Source organism: Pongo abelii, chromosome 1 (assembly GCF_028885655.2).
Source record: "Pongo abelii isolate AG06213 chromosome 1, NHGRI_mPonAbe1-v2.0_pri, whole genome shotgun sequence".
Lineage (NCBI taxonomy): Eukaryota > Metazoa > Chordata > Mammalia > Primates > Hominidae > Pongo > Pongo abelii.
In genome coordinates this window covers 64,823,234-64,833,713 of record NC_071985.2, presented here as the reverse complement: position 1 = coordinate 64,833,713, position 10,480 = coordinate 64,823,234, and positions in this window count along the sequence as shown.

The following is a 10,480-nucleotide window of genomic DNA, read 5'->3' as shown; positions in this document are numbered from 1 at the left end:
TTACTGTCTACTGCATACTAGACACTTTAATACATTATTTTATCCTCTATTTCTATTTTACAAATAAGGTAGGGGTTGTCTTCTAATGGAGGTACACAATCTATTCAACTGTGGGAATTAGCAAATCCTAGAACATTCGGTCTATAGCTCAATAGCCTGAACTCTGCCTATCTAAGTTCAAAATTAATTATCTTCCTCAATCAAGTGCTCTAACTTGAAAGGCAAGTTGCAGAGTAAGGCGAAAATAACAGCAGCAGTTTTATACATATTTCTGATCTCTTCCTAAGTAAAAACATTTAAAAAACTCCCATTGTATCTACTCAAAAGGTACTTGCAACAACATAGTCAGGAATTCCACTAAGATTTACCTTGTTAGACTTCATTTTGGTTTACCATCCAAATCTTTTGTGGGGAAATTTATAGACACAATGGATGAATTATTCTATTGCTTTTTGTTATCCTATGCTAGTGAATCTATCTGCTAGGGTGTCTGTGATGGCTAAATTTTATGTACTCATTTGGCTAGGCTGTGATGCCCAGTTGTGTGGTGAAACACTAGCCCAGATATTGCTGTGAAGATATTTTGTAGATGTGATGTAGATCTGTGTGAGAGATGCCCTGCTCACACAGAACGTGTGTGTGTGTGTGTGTGTGTGTATTAGTATATATATATACTATTAGTTCTGTTTCTCTAGAGAACATTTGCTGATACTACAGCTATGCTATTTGCAACAGATAAAAATAAACTAGTATTAAGAAGATAAAAGCAGACTGGGCACGGTGGCTCATACCTGAAACCCCAGCACTTTGGGAGGCCAAGGCAGGTAGATCACCTGAGGTCAGGAGTTCAAGACCAACCTGGCCAACATGGTGAAACCCCCATCTCTAAATACACTAAACACACTAAAAATACAAAAATTAGCCAGGCGTGGTGGTGCGTACCTGTAATCCCAACTACTCAGGAGGCTGAGGCAAGAGAATCGCTAGAACCTAGGAGGTGGACATTGCAGTGAGCCGAGATCACACCACTGCACTCCAGCCTGGGCGGCAGAGTGAGACTAAGTCTCAAAAAATAAAAAATATAAAGATGAAAGCAATTAGGAGTCTTTCTCTCTTTGATAGCATTTATTCAGAAACATAAATTCCAAAGGCTTTGGAATCCTGCCATCTCTAATTATACTACAGATAGAATACTTCAAAAAATAAAATTGTGGGTCATTTTTATTTTAAAAATACATGTGATTTTTAGGATTTTTAGCTTTGAGAAAGTGCTAAGGTCATCATTAAGCCAGACGATGAGAAAGTGCTGCAGCTTTAAACACTCTGAAGCACTAATTTCAGAGATCCCCCTAGGATTTTCTTTCAGTCCTTAGCTTATATCCGGATTGTGTTGCAATATCCATCTTTAGATGGATAAGTTTACAATCACTAAAATATGACATTGGAACTATCAGAAAAGCATCTGTATCCACCACAAAAAAACTTGAGGGAAGTACAACTACAGTTCTCTGCGTAGTTAGGTGACAGCCATTTAGCAATATCTGGCAGCAAAGGGGAATGAAACATAAGATAAATTGAAGTGTCTGAAAAGTATATGAACCTCAAGTGTTGAAAACATGTCTATTTCTCTGAAAGATTATGTAGGTAAACATTTCAGTTCTTTAAGGAGCCCCTACCATGGACCAGGGTGTTTTCCAGGAGTTGGACATAGCTTTCCCCTCCTGAGAAGATGAGGGTCTGGTGATGAAGACCAACAGATAAGATAACAAGCAGTAAGAATAATTTGTAACATGTTCAGTGCCGTACTAAACATGTTGATTCATACAACTATTCCATTTACAATAATTTACAGGAACACCTCATCCAATGAACTGAAGGTTTGCATCAACCTAAAATTCGTATGTTGAAATCTAACTCCCAAGGTGATGATATTAGGAGGTGGGACTTTTGGGAGGTGATTAGGTCATGAATGTGGAGCCCTCATGAATGGGATTAGTGTCCTTATTAAAGAGGCCTCAGAGAGTCCTCTTTCCCTCTTTCCACCATGTGAGAATATCATGAGAAGTTAGCAGTCTGCAACCCGAAAGAAGTCCCTCACCAGAACGTGACCATGCTGGCACCCTGATCACAGACTCTCAGCCTCCAGAAACTGTGAGAAAGAAATATCTGTTGTTTATAAGCCATCCAGTCTGTGGTACTTTGTTTTCAGGTTCTGTTTTGCTCACCTTGGCTCCTATAAGTTGTATACACAGGCACAGTTGCCTGCCATAGGGCTGAAGGGTGGGGAATGGGTAGCTGCTACTATGCTAAGAGCTAATGTTAACCCTAACTGGCCAGGCGCGGTGTCTCACACCTGTAAACCCAACACTTCTGGAGGCCAAGGCGGGTGGATCGCCCGAGGTGAGGAGTTTGAGACTAACCTGGCCAACATGGCAAAATCCTCTCTCTACTAAAAATACAAAAATTAGCCAGGCATTGTGGCAGACGCCTGTAATCCCAGCTACTCGGGAGGCTGAGGCAGGAGAATTTTTTGAACCCGGAGGGGCGGAGGTTGCACTGAGCTGAGATAGCGCCACTTCCCTTCAGCCCGGGCAAAAGAGCGAAACTCCATCTCAAAAACAAACAAACGAGAAAACCCAATCAAATTAACCACAATATACCATCAAGCCTTCCCCTAGATGTTGCGATTCTTTAAGAAGCTCCAGATTTGCAAAATGGTTACATCAGACAGACTGCCAATGCAATTGTTCTCTACATGGAGAGACAGATTTCTAGTGCTCCCTACTCTACCATCTTTTCCGAATCCTCTCATCTATGCTACCTTTTTTGCCCGTGTCTCTTGCTGGCCCGACTGAGAGTCTCATCTTCCACTCCAAGCAGTCTATTAAAGTATGCCTTTCTGAAGTAACACAATTCCCCCTCTAAGATAAATTCTGGTGCCACTTATAAAGATAACTTTTTACCTTGCTACATTTCATGTAAATCTTCATATTTACCTATTCACATATTATTATCAAATCCTTTGTCATGACACTTATAAAAGGTCATTATAATATCTATGGATACCAACGCACAAACATATTCTGCTTTGTCAGAGGAAAAAAACATCAACAGATGGGGAAGAGACTTTACTAAATTAAGAATAGTTAACTAGTGTCAATTAAAAAGTGTATTACTTCACGCATCAAAAAGCACTTAAAGAGCTATTCATTTTGCTGCCTAAAATACATAAAAATAAAATCACTTGGCTATTTAACAGATTATGGGGCTGTTAAATGAATTATATTAAAGACTTTAGCACTAAACCATGTCCACTCAAAGCATAAAATTTCCTGCACATGTCTAATGCTATATCTCATTTTCAAATAAATGTCGACCTTGAAACAATTTATTTTCTCAAGATTCTTCAAGAGTTATTTTATATTCTAGTACCCTTGAACCTTTTGCTCTTCATCTTTTTTATTCATCTCCTGGAGTCTGGCTTGCATTACTGTTAGCTGAAAATAATGAGCTACAGATTGTTTACTTCACACCTAATGGTACCCACAGTGAGAATGACAGCTTATTATAACTACGCAAATTAAATTACTATAAGGTCAAATTAGTATGAGTCCATAGTAGCTAAATAATTACAGATCTGGGTCACTAGTCTATCTGCCAAGAACATGCTGAATAATGAAATAGGTAACACTTAACAGCCATCTACATGTCTAGTCATTTCAAATACATATTCTCCTTTAACCCTTCCAACTTGGGCACAAGGTGAATGTAAGCATCCCTATTTTATAGTTTCGGAAATGATGCAGAAACGGTTAAACAACTGTCCCTTGCCCCCAAATTTAAACAGTTAGGAAGTGACAGAACTTGATATAAACTCAATTTTTTTCTGACTCAAAAGCCTATCCTCTGAATACTGAGATTTTGTTATGCGCTACCGCTTTTCATTTTACTATACATGTTTACACCCCAGGTATTTTTATCTGAAATTGGAAATTAAGGCAGCCTCCTTGTTGATTCTGTGGTTTAGTCAGCTGAACAGATACAAATTAGGCAGCATTTTAGACTTCTTATAAAGAACATGTCATTAGTAATTTTAATACTTCCATGAAAATATTTATTTTTCAGATAATAATCTTATTTATGCGTTAGATGGTGAGCTATACATATTTTCTAGACATTATTTACTGAGTTCTGGAAGGTTTTTATTTCTCCTAAAACATAAAACAGTATACAAAATATTTTTAAAACTCATTTCTTAGCAATTATTATCGTTAAGAAAAATTTCACTTTTCATCACATTCCTTCATTTCCTGAAATCTCATTTATACTATACAATAGCACTCCAGTCTTCTACTCTGTCCTTCCACACATAAACCCATACCCAGGATCAAAAACACAAGAATACCTGATGACTTCCTGTCTACAAAGATGTTAAAGAATAGTGATTTTTTTTTCTGTCTTCTATAGAAGGAATTTCCAATACAGTTTAGTCAAAAGTCTCCCAATAGACAGAGTAACCATCTTTGGCTGAGCAATGTTGCTGACCTGAATTAAATAAATTTCAGGGACTTAATTTTTATAATAGAGGTTTGCATTCATTGTTCAAGAGGGGCTAATGTTAAGTATGCAAATGAATTACAGTTAATTAATATAACATTTGTTACTGTATTAAAGACTAATGTCAAGCGAGGATCACCAAGGGCTGCTAGAATACCACAAATCTAGGCAATTGTTAGTGTTCTGTGCTTTGGATGTTTTGCCATTAGATTGACCAAAAAAAACTTTAAAGTTACCGTACCCATTGTGCAGGAGGTTTCAGGGAAATAGTCAGTTTTATACACTATTGGTTGTAGTGTAGTTGATACAACTTTTCAGTTGGCAAGTTTAATGTTATCAAAAACTTTAAAATGTTTAAACTGTTTGATGACCAGTATTTTCACTCCCAGGAATTATTCTACCATAAAGACATATGCATATGTATGTTCATCGCAGCACTATTTACATTAGCAAAGACACGGAATCAACCTAAATGTCCATCAACAGAGGACTGGATAAAGAAAATATGGTACATATATACGATGAAGTACTATGCAGCCATAAAAAGAACAAGATTACACCCTTTGCAGCAACACGGATGGAGCTGGAGGCTATCGCCCTTAGCAAACTAACACAGGAACAGGAAACCAAAATCCACATGTTCTCATTTATAAGTGGAAGCTAAACACTGAGAGCACATGGACACATGGAGGGGAACAACAGACACTGGGGCCTTCTGGAGGGTGGAGGGTGTGAGGAGGGAGAGGATGGAAAAACTACTTATCGGGCCAGGTGCAGTGGCTCATGCCTGTAATCCCAACACTTTAGGAGGCCAAGGCAGGTGGATTGCTTGCGTCCAGGAGTTCAAGATCAGCCTGGGCAACATGGTGAAACCCCATATCTACAAAAAATTAGCTGGGAGTGGTGGTGAGCACCTGTAGTCCCAGCTACTTGGGGAACTGAGATGGGAGGATTACTTGAGCCCAGGAGGCAAAGGTTGCAGTGAGCTGAGATTGTGCCACCACACCCCAGCCTGAGCAACAGAGCAAGACCCTGTCTCAAAAAAAGAGAAAGAAGGAAAGAAGAAAGAAAGAAAGAAAGAGAAAGGAAGGAAGAAAGAAGGAAGAAGCAAGGAAGGAAGGAAGAAAGCAAGGAAGGAAGGAAGGAAGGAAAAGAAAGAAACACTACTTATCAGGTACTATGTTTATTACCTGGGTAACAACATAATGAGTACACCAGACCCCCATGACACACAAGTTACCTGTATAACAAACCTGTACATGTGCCCCTCAACCTAAAAGTTTTTTTTTAATAAAGCATCAATGTTAAAGAAATTCATGTATAAGTATAGATGTAAATCTTATACATGCAAAATGTATGTGCAAGGATGTTCACCTTAGATTATTTCCCTCCAGCTTTATTGAGATATAAGTGACACATCAAAATTGTACATATTTGATGTATACATTATGATTTGATATAGATATTTATATACATTGTGAAATGGTTACCACACAAGTTAATGAAAGCATTCGTCATCTCACAGTTACCATTTTCGTGTATGCAAAAGGTGAAAACACTTAAGATCTATTTAAATGTTAAGTGATCTACTTAAGTGTTCACAGACTATTGATAATTTTTTTAAAAACTTTAAAGCAACTTAAATATTCAACAGTAAGGGAATCCGTTGATTAGGTGGTGGCACCTTGACATGATGATATACAATATGAAAGGCAATATGGCCAGAGGACAGGCTTTCCAATCAGACACTCTAAGGTTTCACGTGACTCAGTCAAATACTCACTGCATGACTTTAACATCTCCTAGCCTCATATGCTTTTATCTGTAAGGTGGTGATAATTTACCTACTTCATATAAATATTATAAAAATTAAATGAAAAATGTATGTTTCTAAACATTTAGCATACAATCTAATACTTGAGGGATATTATTTTCTGTTTATTATGAATTATGCTTTAAATATGACTTCATAATATGGGAAAATGTTCATAATAAACAATATTAAGATTTAAGCTATATACAGATAGCAATTACAATTATAGAGATAATTTAAATATTTCTGTAACCTGTTGATATGAATACAACACTGCACAATTTTTCTTTCTCATTTTCCCGTTGCTGGTAAATGTCTTCCTAGTTTTTCTTTTTAGCTCTGTCTTCCTAGTTTTTCTTTTTTTTTAATTTAATTTTTTTTTTTTAAGTTCAGGGAGACGTGCAGGTTTGTTAAATAGGTAAATGTGCGCCTTGGGGGACTGTTGGAACAGATTACTTCATCACCCGGGTAATAAGCATAGTACTCATTAGTTATTTTTCCTGATCCTCTCCCTCCTCCCAGGCGCCACCCTCCAATAGACCTCACTGTGTGTTGTTCCCCTGTACGTGTCCATGTGTTCTCATCATTTAGCTCCCACTTATAAGTGAGAACATGCGATATTTGGTTTTCTGTTCCTGTGTTAATTCACTTAGGGTAATGGCCTCCAGCTCCATTCATGTTCCTGCAAAGGACATGATCTTGTTCTTTTTTATGGCTGCATAGTATTCCATGGTGTATATGTACCACATTTTCTTTATCCAGTCTACCATTGATGGGCATTTAGGTTGATTTCCATGTCTTTGCTATTGTGAATGGTGCTGCAATGAACATATGTGTATGTCTTTATGACAGAACAATGTATATTCCTTTGGGTATATACCCAGTAATGGGATTGCTAGGTCGAATGGTATTTCTGATTTTAGGTCTTTGAGGAATTGCCACACTGTCTTCTACAATGATTGAACTAATTTATACTCCCACCAACAGTGTATAAACGTTCCTTTTTCTCCGCAACCTCACTAGCATCTGTTATGTTTTGACTTTTTAATAATAGTCAGAATGACTGGTGTGAGATGAAATCTCATTGTGGTTTTGATTAGAATTTCTCTAATGATCAGTGATGCTGAGGTTTTTTTTTTTTATATGATTGTTGGCCTCATTTATGTATTCTTTAAAAAAGTGTCTGTTCATGTCCTTTGCCCACTTTTTAATGTGCCTTCCCAGTTTTCCTCTGACATTTCTGAGATGCCCCAGGGCATATCTCATCCACATTTCATTCCCACAGCACCCAGGCTACTGCTGGTGTTACCTTGTCCACAGCAACTGAGCTGAAGTTTTCTCAGCCTTCAAGACTAGTCCTGTTGTTAAATGTGATTTCTGCACTTCTTGGCTGTGGTACCTGAACCTAAACTACAATATTCTTTAACTGTACATGGGAAATTAATGCTGCCTGACTTCTACTAACTTTCCTAGTACTTCTCCTCTTCTTTCATTCCTTTTGTTTTGGTCATTTGTACCTCAGAATCAACACCTTATTTTATCCTACCCTGTTTTAAAATTGTCTTTGTTTCAAACATACAGTTTTGACATTTATTTTTTGATGTGTTTACTGATAGAGACTTCCATCTCCTTAATTAGACAATAAATTCTTTAGGAGTGGAGATTAGGTGTTATTTTTCTTTAGCATACCCTACAATATGCAGCATAATTCTACCATAGATACAAAGTATAAACTGAGGACGTTCTTTTTCATACAGTCTCAAAGATGCACTGAGGAATAAATTGTGTAATAGATAACTATAACTCAGCAAGAAATTTCTTTCTTTCTTTTTTCCTAACTGAGATATCAAGACAAAGAAATTTCTATATGGTAATAGGGCACACTCTTGCATGTCGACATATCCCTTTCACTCACCGTGCTACCACCATCCAGCCCTAAAATAGTTGAAAGGCAGCAAGCCTCTGATCTGGGCTCCTCGGACCTGGTATATTCCTCTCCTCCACAGCCTGCTGAGGCTGCTGATCTGAGATGTGCTTCCATAGGAACAAGGCAGGTAGAGGCACTGGGGCACTGCGTCCAACATGTATTACCCTGTATTTTTAATCAATTCATCAATATTCTTTCTTCTGCTTATTTGCTAGTTTCAGGTAAAAATGAAAATCTCAACCGTGTCATTATTCATGCCAAGCCTTAAACCTGGATCAAGCTTTGCCATCTAATGTCGCTCATCAGAGACAATTGTAAATCCTTCATCTACCTTATCTTATCTAATACTCACAAAAACAAAGAGTGATATGGCAGAGACAGTTACAGTGCTCACCAATGACTGCAAAATGTCCACATCTCCCAGCCTCACTTGCAGATAGATTGGGACCATGGGACTAGTTCCCACCAAAGAACTAAGAGTAGAAATAGCATGTGTCTGGGGCCAAAGAAGTTAAAAGCTGACATGCCTCGCCATCCCTCTTTTCTCCTGCAATAATTATCTTGGCTTGGAAGCCACAAGCCACAAGAGAAGGTGAGCTGACAGATCCACACTGGAATCTACAAGAGTGAAAAATATAATTTCATTGTGTTAAACCACTAAGATTTCAGAATTTGTCTGTTAAAACAGCATAGCCTATCCTGTCCTGACAAACATAGATAATATTTGGAATATGTAATAACTAGTACAGAACAGGCACTAACCTATTAGAATGAATGCAATGACCAATGAATGAATGTCATCGGCTGTAAATGACTGATATGGCCATATAAGTCTATACCAGTTGAACAGCGATGAAAACAACTCTACAAATTTATCCCAGTTTTATAATTGATGAAACAGAAGCACTGAGAGCTTGCCTAAGACAATGACTTGTAAATGGCAGAGCAGGAATTCAAATCAGCTGTTTGATACATAGACCATTCTCTTTCTATCTCAACATTCTGCTTGCTACTTGTTGAATGATGCCTAAATTACCCGAACAATTCATCAAGACTGCAGTAGAAGTGTCCAAATACTTAGTTATTTATTTAAACCATACGGCATGGTCCAACAGTACATGTTTATTCTTGTTGAATTTTCTATAAATTGAACTCATTCTTGCCTCTGTATAGGATGTCACTATTATATTTTGCTTTTCCTTTCAAATTTGCCTTTTGTCATTATTAATCATTAACCCTGAAACTATATTATTTAAGTGGATACATCCAACTTTATGACATAACATATATTAAAAAGGCAAGAGAAAATTAAACTGGATGAAGTGTTTGGCTTTTGGCATAGTTCTTTTGCTCCTGCTGCTCATTCTTCATTTAAATTCATAAGTCTCTTTTCTCTATGACAGGATAATCATCTCCACAGCAACTAACTATTATATCACAAAGGACTATGCCTGTGAGTGAGAACAGATCAGCAGGAGCTGAGCAACACTTAAGCAACAGAGATTCTATTTTCACACAAATATCTCTAATTATAATAAGCTAAGGAAGAAATATATCATTCCCTCCCCGACTCTCCCCCATAATACAAGCAGAGCTCTCTCTACATGGTTCCTCTCATTAAAAAATGGTGCTTTCAACCACAAATGTCTTTAATAAGAGCATATTCCCATATAGAGATGATATCACCTGTTACTGTCAGGCAAATGTGTGTCTAGACTGAAAAGCAGGCACTGGTTGAATTAAAATCACACAGACATACTTCACGATTTAGAGTAGAAGTCAAAGCAGGATCTGTGTGTTACACAGCTAATGTGTTACACAGCTAATAACATCCAAAAAATAAAAAAATAAACAAAAACCTCTTTAAAAGTAAAAGGGAAGGTATAAAAATTGCCACTTGGCCAAAAGATATATATTACCAGAGCTTCTCTTTCCAAAGAGGATACTTAAAATGGTGTGGTCAAGAGCTGGCATAATTTGACTAACCATAATAATGGTAAGATACTTTAAATTTGAAGTGGGCTTGAACATTTTACAACACAATCTCAAAGTAGCACTTTTACTGGCAAGCAGAATTCTCTAGGAGAGCTGAAACTGCAGTATTACACTGGTGATCAAATCCAAGAGAACAGTGGATGTCTATCAGATTCTGCCTATGACCCACTATTTTACACTGGTTTCAT